This window comes from Pogona vitticeps, chromosome 4 (assembly GCF_051106095.1).
Source record: "Pogona vitticeps strain Pit_001003342236 chromosome 4, PviZW2.1, whole genome shotgun sequence".
NCBI classification, from domain to species: Eukaryota; Metazoa; Chordata; class Lepidosauria; order Squamata; family Agamidae; genus Pogona; species Pogona vitticeps.
Window position 1 is genome coordinate 90,367,516 of NC_135786.1, and position 9,985 is coordinate 90,377,500.

Here is a 9,985-nt window from a genome sequence, read left to right on the forward strand (position 1 = left end):
TCATTTTATTGAAAGTTTTCCTGACTACCGTCCTTCCCAGATGCCGGCAAGGCACCTGGGAAGGATTACATCCCTGTTGAAGTGCTGTAAAGAGATCATCACCACCAAAATGTATGAAGCCTTTTGTCTTTGGTGGAGGGAAGATGGAGTACCACAGGACATGAAGGATGCAAACATTGTCACATTGTATGAAAACGAGACGGGGGCGGCTGCAATAACTACCGTGGCATCTCTCTTCTCAGCATTGTAGGGAAGCTGCTTGTCCGTGTTGTACTGAAGAGATTCCAGGTGCTTGCAGACAGAGTATATCCAGAATCACAGTGTGGATTTCAAGCTAATAGATCCACCACTGACATGGTGTTCTCCCTCAGACAGTTGCAGGAGAACTGTAGGGAACAATGACAGCCACTCTTTGTGGCCTTCATGGATCTCAAAAAGGCCTTTGATTTGGTTAGCAGGGATGGCCTTTTTAAAATACTTCCCACGACTGGATGTCCACCTCAACTCCTTAACATCATCAGGTCCTTTCATGAAGGAATGAAGCACTGTAGTCTTTGAAGGCTCAACATCAGATCCCTTTGACATCTGAAGCGGAGTGAAACGGCTGCGTTCTCGCGCCAACCCTGTTTCTTGCTGTCATGCTGAAGCACGCCTTTGCAAATGCAGCAGAATATGTCTGTCTCTGGACTAGATCAGATGGAAAGCTCTTTAATCTCTAGATTGAGAGCAAAGACCAAAGTCCAGCTGAAATGCATGCAGGACTTCCTCTTTGCTGATGATGCAGCCATTGTTGCCCACTCTGCTGAAGACCTCCAACAACACATGAATTGTTTTAGCAAGGCCTGCCAAGACTTTGGACTAACAATCGCCCTGAAGAAAACACAAGTCATGGACCAGGGCATGGACTCACCTCCCTCTATTACCATCTCCGCGCAAGAATTGGAGGTTGTTCATGACTTTGTGTACCTTGGCTCAATGATCTCTGACACTCTGCCTAGCTGTCGAGCTGGACAGACGCATTGGCAAAGCAGCTACCACATTCTCTCTAGACTCACAAAGAGAGTATGGTTTAATAAGAAGCTGACGGCATATACCAAGATCCAGGTCTATAGAGCCTGTGTCCTGAGCACACTCATGTACTGCAGGGAGTCCTGGACCCTTTGTGCACGTCAGGAGGGAAAGCTGAACATGTTTCATATGCGTTGTCTCTGACACATTTTTGGTATCACCTGGCAGGACAAAATTCAAAATAGAGTAGTTGTAGGATGAGCTGGAATTTTTAGCACGTATACATTACTGAAACAGCGACGTCTATGTTGGCTTGGCCATGTTGTGAGAATAGGTGACGGTCAGATTCGAAAAGATCTCCTGTATGGAGAATTAGTGCAGGGAAAGCACCCCAGAGGGAGACCACAGCTGCGATACAAGGATATCTGCAAGCGGGATCTGAAGGCGTTAGGAATGGACTTCAACAGATGTGAAACTTTGATATCTGAGCGTTCAACCTGGAAGCGGGCGGTGCAGCATGGCCTCCCAATCTGAAGAGACACTTGCTGAGCAGGCCAAGGCAAAGAGGCAGTCCCGAAAGCAGCAAAATCGGGGAGCTGGACAGGGGACAGATTGTATTTGTCTTCAGTGTGGAAGGGATGGTCACTCTCGCATTGGCCTTCTCAGCCACACTAGACGCTGTTCCAAGTCCTCCATACAGAGCACGTTACCATAGTCTCTTGAGGCTGAAGAATGCCTAAATCCCTGACTGCTATGTTTACTTCCAGGTGAAGTATTTGAAATGCATGTGATATGTGACCACCTTCATGTACAAGGAGCCAAAGTACTGTAGGGAAAAGGGGAATCAATTCTTCCTTGTTTATAGAAGCACACTGGGAAAAATGGCTTTAGAATCTAGGGCTCTGCTTTTGCCTGTGGCCCATGAAGGAGGCCTTAATGGTGCCCTGACATTATTTCTTTCATCCTTCTGCCTCAAAGGTATTCCCTTGCTTTTTCTATGTGCATGGGACGGTTTTTAGTATTAAAGTTAAGCAGCGGCTTTTCCATAATTGCTTCAGGGATCCCTTATATGCTCTTCACTGAAGGCCTTTGAATATCTACAGTGTAGAAACAGGGCTTGCTTTCTAAACTCACACATACAGCTCAACTTAAAGACCATATTTAACGATAAATGGTTTCAAATCAAAAGGTGGCAGCTTGTGCTCATTTTGCATTTGCTGTTAGGTTCTCGCCTTTTCTAGGTGATACATCCACTCCCTTTGACATTCCCCTTTTGGGAGGGGTTGGTGTCAGTTCTATTCTTAAGAAAATATATCCAGAAAGGAATGGTGTAATTTGTATTGCTGAATTTTCTCTTTTAAAATCCACTTTGCTCTTGTAAGTTGCTAGCATATACAAAGCACCAGCTAGGTTAATACCATTTTCCAAGCATAATGAAAACTTTAATGCTTGCCTGAGGGAAATACATAAAGAACAGTTGGCTAATTAAGTATTTCTGCATTAGTGCTAATAGGATTTTGCTTCCAATGGTGCAAACTTAGTCGTACTTTGTGTTGCTCCAGGTCTTTTGATTTATTTTGGTAAATAATATCCAGAAGGCTAGAACAACAACAAAAAGTATCTTGTTGCACTTTAAAGACCTGGCAGTTCATTGTGGTGTAAGCTGCCAGATCAGTCTGGTACTCTGCATTGCCTGATGAAGTGAATTCTGATTTGTGGACAGTTTCTTGTTGAATGGGTTTTGTGTTTAAAATGCCACAAGACAGTTTGCTCTTTCGGTGACAAGTTTATTTTAAATTGAGTATTGGGGGGGGGGTTGATTGCCATGGACCTACTTTGCATAGGAGTGCACGGTTGTTAAGGACAGTTCCTATGAACTAGATTTACACCATCACACCATCCTTGTGCACATTTGTCCAGCGTATGCTCATGGTGGAGGAGCATCTTGAAATCATAGTTATGTTCCTTTCGGATTTTTATGTGGGTAGGTTACACAAGGAAGGACAATAAGCGAGCCCAAAACCCAAGGGAGCTATAAGCAGAGTGCCATATCTGAATTGCCATGGACAGAGATGATACAAGCTGATTCCAATACCTAGTTTTCCTACAAAAGCATAAAGTCACAAAGATTACATGGCTTTAGAAATTACATTTGATAGGGCATTCCCATCATAGTGAATCTAACCACCACCACCCCAAAAAAAACAAGCATGTTTAAATCTTTTTAATAGATTGTCCATATTGTGTTTTAAGTTTTTGTTTCTTTTTTGTTTTATTTCCTAATCCATTGCATCTCAGAGACTGCATATTCTAGCTCAGGGCCATGTCGCATGCAGCATTTTCCTCAGAGAGTGTATGTTAAGGTGGATGGTTAAGTATTGTTAGCTACATTGTTTTTGATAGACGCATCTGGTGGGAATTTGCTATCGAATGTAGTTTCTACAGATGCATAGTCTTTGTGACGTAATGTATATACATCAAAGGTAACAAACTTCCATGATGAATGCTTAACAAGTACACTTGTAGTCTCTTCTATCTTTCGTACTTCAACAAGCTAAGCATCTGCAGTTGAACTTCCTCAGCCTGTTGTGTTGTCCTTTGGATGGCTTGGACTTTTCTCATCTCCAGCTGGTTTGGAAGTGGATGGATTGGGTAAGGCCAGTGTGATGTAGTGGATAGAGTGACAGACTAGGACTCTGGAAAACAAGGTTTGATTCCCTTCTTAGCCATGGAAACTCACTGGAGAAGTGGAACTTATAAAACTACTCCTTAAATATCTCACCTTGAAAGCTATATTAGGATTACTACATTCCAGCTTGACAGCAAAGAAGATACAGGAGTAGAAGATATAATGGATATTCCTCAAGAATATAACATGTGAAGCAGCACTAAATCCAAGTGTTTGTGATAAAGTAATATACCTGAATACATTTCATCAGAAGGTGAAAAGGGCTTTGCAGATGAACTCGCTCATGGTTTCCTTTATAGTTTTAAAAAGATTCAGTGAGTGTGTGTTTTCTTTTCAGTCAAAGTGATACGACCCACAGCAGCTACTTGCTTCCAACAATATTTACCAGCCTGCTTGTCCACCTACTATTCCTTTCAGCTACAAAGCCAATCTACACAAGACACCTCTTCATTTAAAGCAGAACTCAGTAGTGAAGATATTTAATTAACCTATTTATTTAATAAGTAAAATGTGCCTTTTTATCATCATCATTGGAACTGCAGAGCTGGAAGGGGCCCTATGGGTCATCACTGTGCTGTTGTCCCATGACATCTTGAGGGACCATAATTGTGCCCACCCCAACTAGACAAAGAACAAAGCAACTTCCTGATGCTTTGCTCTGTCATTGTTTGGAAACAATTCTTACTTCCAAGCTCAACATATCCTTCCTAACCCTGAAGCTTATTTAGTGCAAAACAAAAACATTCCCACTTCTAGTTACAACTGCATATTCTAGCTAGAAATTGGAAACAATGTATTTGTAAACCACACAGGAAATTTGTACAATCCAGATGAAACAATATATCTCACTGAGAGCTACACATGCTTAAATGTAAAAATGAAAGACCCATGAATCAGCCTCTTTTTGTGATTGTTATGATCATATCCCCTTCTAGGTATTAATAAAATAGACATGGAATATTCCTGGGACACTTTTAAATCGTAAGAGGTGAAAGGCATCAAAATTGGGCTGTCTTACAGGTCTCCAGATGTTTGACTTTAGTTCTTCACTGTCAACTGTACTTATTTAGTTGTTAAGTCATGTCTGACTGTTCGTGACCCCATGGACCCAACCACGCCAGGCCCTCCTGTCTTCCACTGCCTCCCGGAGTTTGGTCAAATTCATGTTGGTAGCTTCGATGACACTGTCCAACCATCTCGTCCTCTGTCATTCTCTTCTCCTTTTGCCTTCACTCTTTCCCAACATCAGGGGCTTTTCCAGGGAGTCTTCTCTTCTCATGAGATGGCCAAAGTATTGGAGCCTCAGCTTCAGGATATGTCCTTCCAGTGAGCACTCAGGGTTGATTTCCTTCAGAATTGATAGGTTTGTTCTCTTTGCAGTCCAGGGGACTCTCAAGTCTCCTCCAGCACCACAATTCAAAGGCAGAATCAATTCTTTGGCATGCTGTGCTACCCAAGGTTAAAGTCCAATTACTACAAATCCCATTAGCCTTTGGTAGTGCTGCCAGCTGACAAATACATACTTGATTCCTACTCCTGCCTTATAGTGTCTTCCCCCCCCCCCCAGGTCCATCTCTAAGAGAAGAAAATTGGCTGAGTAGTATATGTATCTCTTCCCAGTGATGTACTTTTGACAAATCTCACGCTCTGTAAAAAGTCAACAGTATCAGTGTTTGTTTAAAAATGCATAAGAATTAAATAGAGTGGTGCCCCGCTAGATGCCTACTCCGCATGACATGGAAATCGCTTAACGATCGCAATAGCAATCGCAAAACAATGGTTCTAATGGGGTTTTTTTTTGCTTCACGTTGATTAGGAGCCTGCTTCGCGAACTGTTTGTTCACTATATGATGATTTTTCCGGTTCCGCAAAATGGCTTCCCTCCGCAAAATGGCTTCCCTCCCTTCTCAAAATGGCTACTTTCTGGAGGGAAGCTTTGCATTACAGCGATTTTGAACGGCTGATTGGTGGTTCTCTATGGGCAATCTTCGCTGGATGATGAGGTATTTCCCCCATTGGAACACACTGACTGGTTTTCAATGCATTCCAATTGTCTTTTTTTTTTTTTTTTTTTTTTGCTTGACGATATCGCTTAACAGTGATTTTCCTGGAACGTCAAGCGGGGCACCACTATAAAACACAATATCACACATACAAAGCAATTGATGCTAAACTCATTTTCCAGAACATAGGGAAGAGTATCTAATCTACAGTCAGGGCAAAGACCTGGTGGAATCAATCTCACCTTTACACAGGGATTTTCCAATGTGCAGTGCTACAAATTAATGAAGATTGTCTTTAAAAACTGGCAATCTCATCTCAAATTCCACCCTTTGGGGGAAATAGCTATGGATGGTTGGATCACTAACAAGCATCCTCGGTTCCAGCAGTGTCTCTCTGAAAGACACCCTCCAAGCATATAATCACGGGGACCCTTCAATTGGAACCCACTGCCAAGACCCAAGATGAACAGGTACTAAAAGTGGCCTATATAGAGCAATTACCATGTTTTGATACTGACAGCATTGACCTCAAGGACACCATCAGCTCCAAAATCCATTTCCTTGACGGCAATACTCGTTTTGGTGTCAACAGCAATATTGACTTTAGTGTCTAAGAAAAAGAAATCCACCAAATGGATACAACGTCTGAAAAAAAAAATCAAAGCAGAAAGATAAACTGATGGTGCTTAAAGATCAGTCCACAAAGACTTCTAAGGAATTGCTGGCAGTCTGATCTCCTTATAAATAAGGAACAGGACATTCTTGTGTGTCTTGGTTTGGCTGCAAAGGAAGAGACATCCCATATACAATAAATAAATAAATAAAATAAATAAATAAATAAATAAATATTCAAGCATTGTCTCCAACAATGTGGAGAAAAGTGCTTCCCATGAAACAGCTTCTGAAAAACTCAACCCCAGCGGAAAGAGTTCATGGCAGAATCAAGAGGCTCTCCACCACATTATTATTATGGTGAAATAACCCAATTTTGTCTGGGGCCAAATCAAGGGCCTGAATGGCTCCCTCCACCCGGTTATTCTTCTATTTCCCTGGAATGCAGAAGGAAAACCATCTCAACTGTTTCAGGGGTATGCCATAGTGTTTCCCTATGCCTTATGTAGGTATGGAAGCCCAGAACCAAGATTGCTGGAGTACAGGCATGGAGACTCCATACTGAAGGCGATGGAGTGCTCAGAATCAAAACCATCAGCATGGAGTAGCAAAGACTTTGCTCCTAAGCTGCTAGTTCCTCTGGAACAGAAACAGTCACTTTCCAAATCACTGTCTGATGCAGAACCCCACCCGAGGCTGGAATCTCCAGCACATGCTTCTTGCGTATCTTTTAGACAATTGGTTCACATTCAGTGAGACATTTTGACATGGAGAGCCTTGGAACTGAAGTAAAGGGAACACTCCATGTCTCCAGTGTTCTCATCTTCCCAGTCACCTACTAGATGGGTGTGTCACATAAACATAGACATTAGCATGCACCTTGGTCACTACTTCAATCATTTAGATGGTTGTCATACTGACACATGACTAGTTCTTGAGATTGATCTTCACTGTTGCCATTGGACCCCACGGTCCTGTTCCCACCTATCTGGCTCATAGTCAAGAGTCAATGACAGATTCTCAGATTCCTGTCCTGGCGGAAGAATGGATAGCCCGTGGACGTACCACTCAAGGCTGCACTGCATCTTAGATCCATTCGCACTGGCTTCAACACAAGCACAAGATCCACTTACTGTAGCTTCTTCAGCAGTTGGGAAGCATTCCAAAGCCTCAAAGTATACTGTTGAAAATAAAGATCATTAAACAATCAGCGATGATGCCCAACTCAGACAGTGGTTATCAGGAAACTCTCTACATCATTTATGCCTTTGACTACAGTATGATAAGCCTATCTATGTTTACAAATGTTAACAAGAAAAGCAAAACAGTCATCCAATAAAGTTCAAACCAAATGCAAGCGTTACAGGATACATAATTCAGAGTCTTCTTCTTGAACTCATGGTGTCAACAGCATCAGTGTCACACTCATGGTTGAAGATGAGGCCCCAACAGGCCTGTTATCTGGACTTCTTCAATATGTTGACAGAGAACAACTTCAAGATCATGGTGTGACTCCCAGATTAGGACTACAACTTCAGTGTTTGGCAAAAGAATTCGAGTGGCAACTGATGTTTCACAGGTTGAGGTATACCCTGTCAGGGTAATTAAGAACATGAGCTGTGGTCTAAGAAAGAAACATGCACATAAACAAAGTGGAGCTGTTTTCAATAAAGATCTTCAAAGCATTCAAAGCAGTGATTTTGGGTAAAGTAGTCCAAATGGCTACTGGCACCACCACGACAAAGCCGCCTAGAGTGGTCGAAATGACTAGATAGGTGGGGTATAAATACAATAAATAAATAAATAAATAAATAAATAAATAAATAAATAAATAAATAAATAAATAAATACTATGTAAACAAACAGCTGCATCTTCCAAATGGCCATCCATTTGGCGTGGGAAGACAACCAATTGGATTCATGGAATAATTGAGTTGGAAGGGGCCTTTAAAACCATCGAGTCCAATCTCCTGCTCAAGGCAGGAATCCAAATCAAAGCAGATCTTACAGATGGTTGTCCAATTTTCTCTTGAACATCTCCAGCATTGGAGTGCTCACCACCCCAATGTAATTAGTTCCATTGTTGCACTGCTGTAACAATTAAGAATTTTCCTTGATATTCAATACTGTTGCTTGCCCATTATTACCTGTCCTGCACTCTGGGACACAGCCCTTGGACACAGGGCTATGTCCTCGCACCGACCCTGTTTAGGATCTTTTTTGCTGTCATGCTGAAGCATGCTTCTGGAACTGCAACAGAAGGTGTCTATCTCCAGACTAGATCAGATGGAAAGCTCTTTAATCTCTCTAGATTGAGAGTGAAGACTAAAGTCCAGCTGAAATGCATGCGGGGCTTCCTCTTTGCTGATGATGCAACTGTTGTTGCCCACTCTGCTGAAGACCTCCAACAATTCACGAATTGCTTTAGCAAGGCCTGCCAAGGCTTTGGATTAACAATAGGCCTGAAGAAAATACAAGTCATGGGCCAGGACGTGGACTCACCTCCCTCTATTACCATCTCCACACAAGAATTGGAGGTTGTTCATTGCTTTGTGTACCTTGGCTTAACAATCTCTGACACTCTCTCCCTAGATGTTGAGCTGGACAAACACATTGGCAAAGCAGCTACCACATTCTCTAGACTCACAAAAAGAGTATGGTTTAATAAGCTGATGGCATATACCAAGATCCAGGTCTATAGAGCCTGTGTCATGAGGACACTCCTGTACTACAGTGAGTCTTGGACCCTTTGTGCATGGCAGGAGAGGAAGCTGAACACGTTCCATATGCGTTGTCTCTGACATATTTTTGGTATCACCTGGCAGGACAAAGTTCCAAATAGAGTAGTCCTAGAATGAGCTGGAATTTTTATCATGTATACATTACTGAAACAGCGACATCTATGTTGGCTTGGGCATGTGAGAATGGTTGATGGTAGGATTGCAAAAAATCTATATGTAGAATTAGTGCAGGGAAATTGCCCCATAGGGAGACCACAGCTGTGATACAAGGATATCTGCTAGCGGGATCTCAAGGCCTTAGGAATAGATCTAAGCATTTCTGAAAAACTAGCAGACTATTTGTTAGTTATCAGCCCTCCAAAACAGATGTTCAGATCATGTCCTAATATCTATGGAAGTAGCTTGTAAATACAATCACACTGTCCTACCAGCTGGCAAAAGGTTGACTCCCTGAATCTCTGAAGACACACTCTACTGGATCCGTTGCTACCTCAAAAGCTTTTCTTAAAAGGATCCAGCTAAAAAAATATTTATAAGACTGTTGTCTCAACTCTCAACATTAATCAGACATTACAGGTTGAACACCAGGGAGAAACTTTAATGCTACATTTGGGCGAGCAGTAATTTCATCTGTGTTGGTGTGACATCCCACCAGCCAGTAACTGAGCTTGTCAGTCACCCATTTGTGTGATTCACAGAGATTACAAAGGAGAAGGATAGGTTACTTACCTGTAACTAGTTCTTTGAATTCACACCACTCTCCCATTCTCCCTTCTGTCTGCCACAGTATTACACAGATTCTCATATAGCAGCAAATGGGGGAAACTGAGGGATAATTGCAAGGGATAGGGACGTGCATGGTAGAGGGGTGTATTCTAATAGTTCTTCGTAGTGGTCTCTGTGAATGCACACAATTGGGTTAATCCTACGCC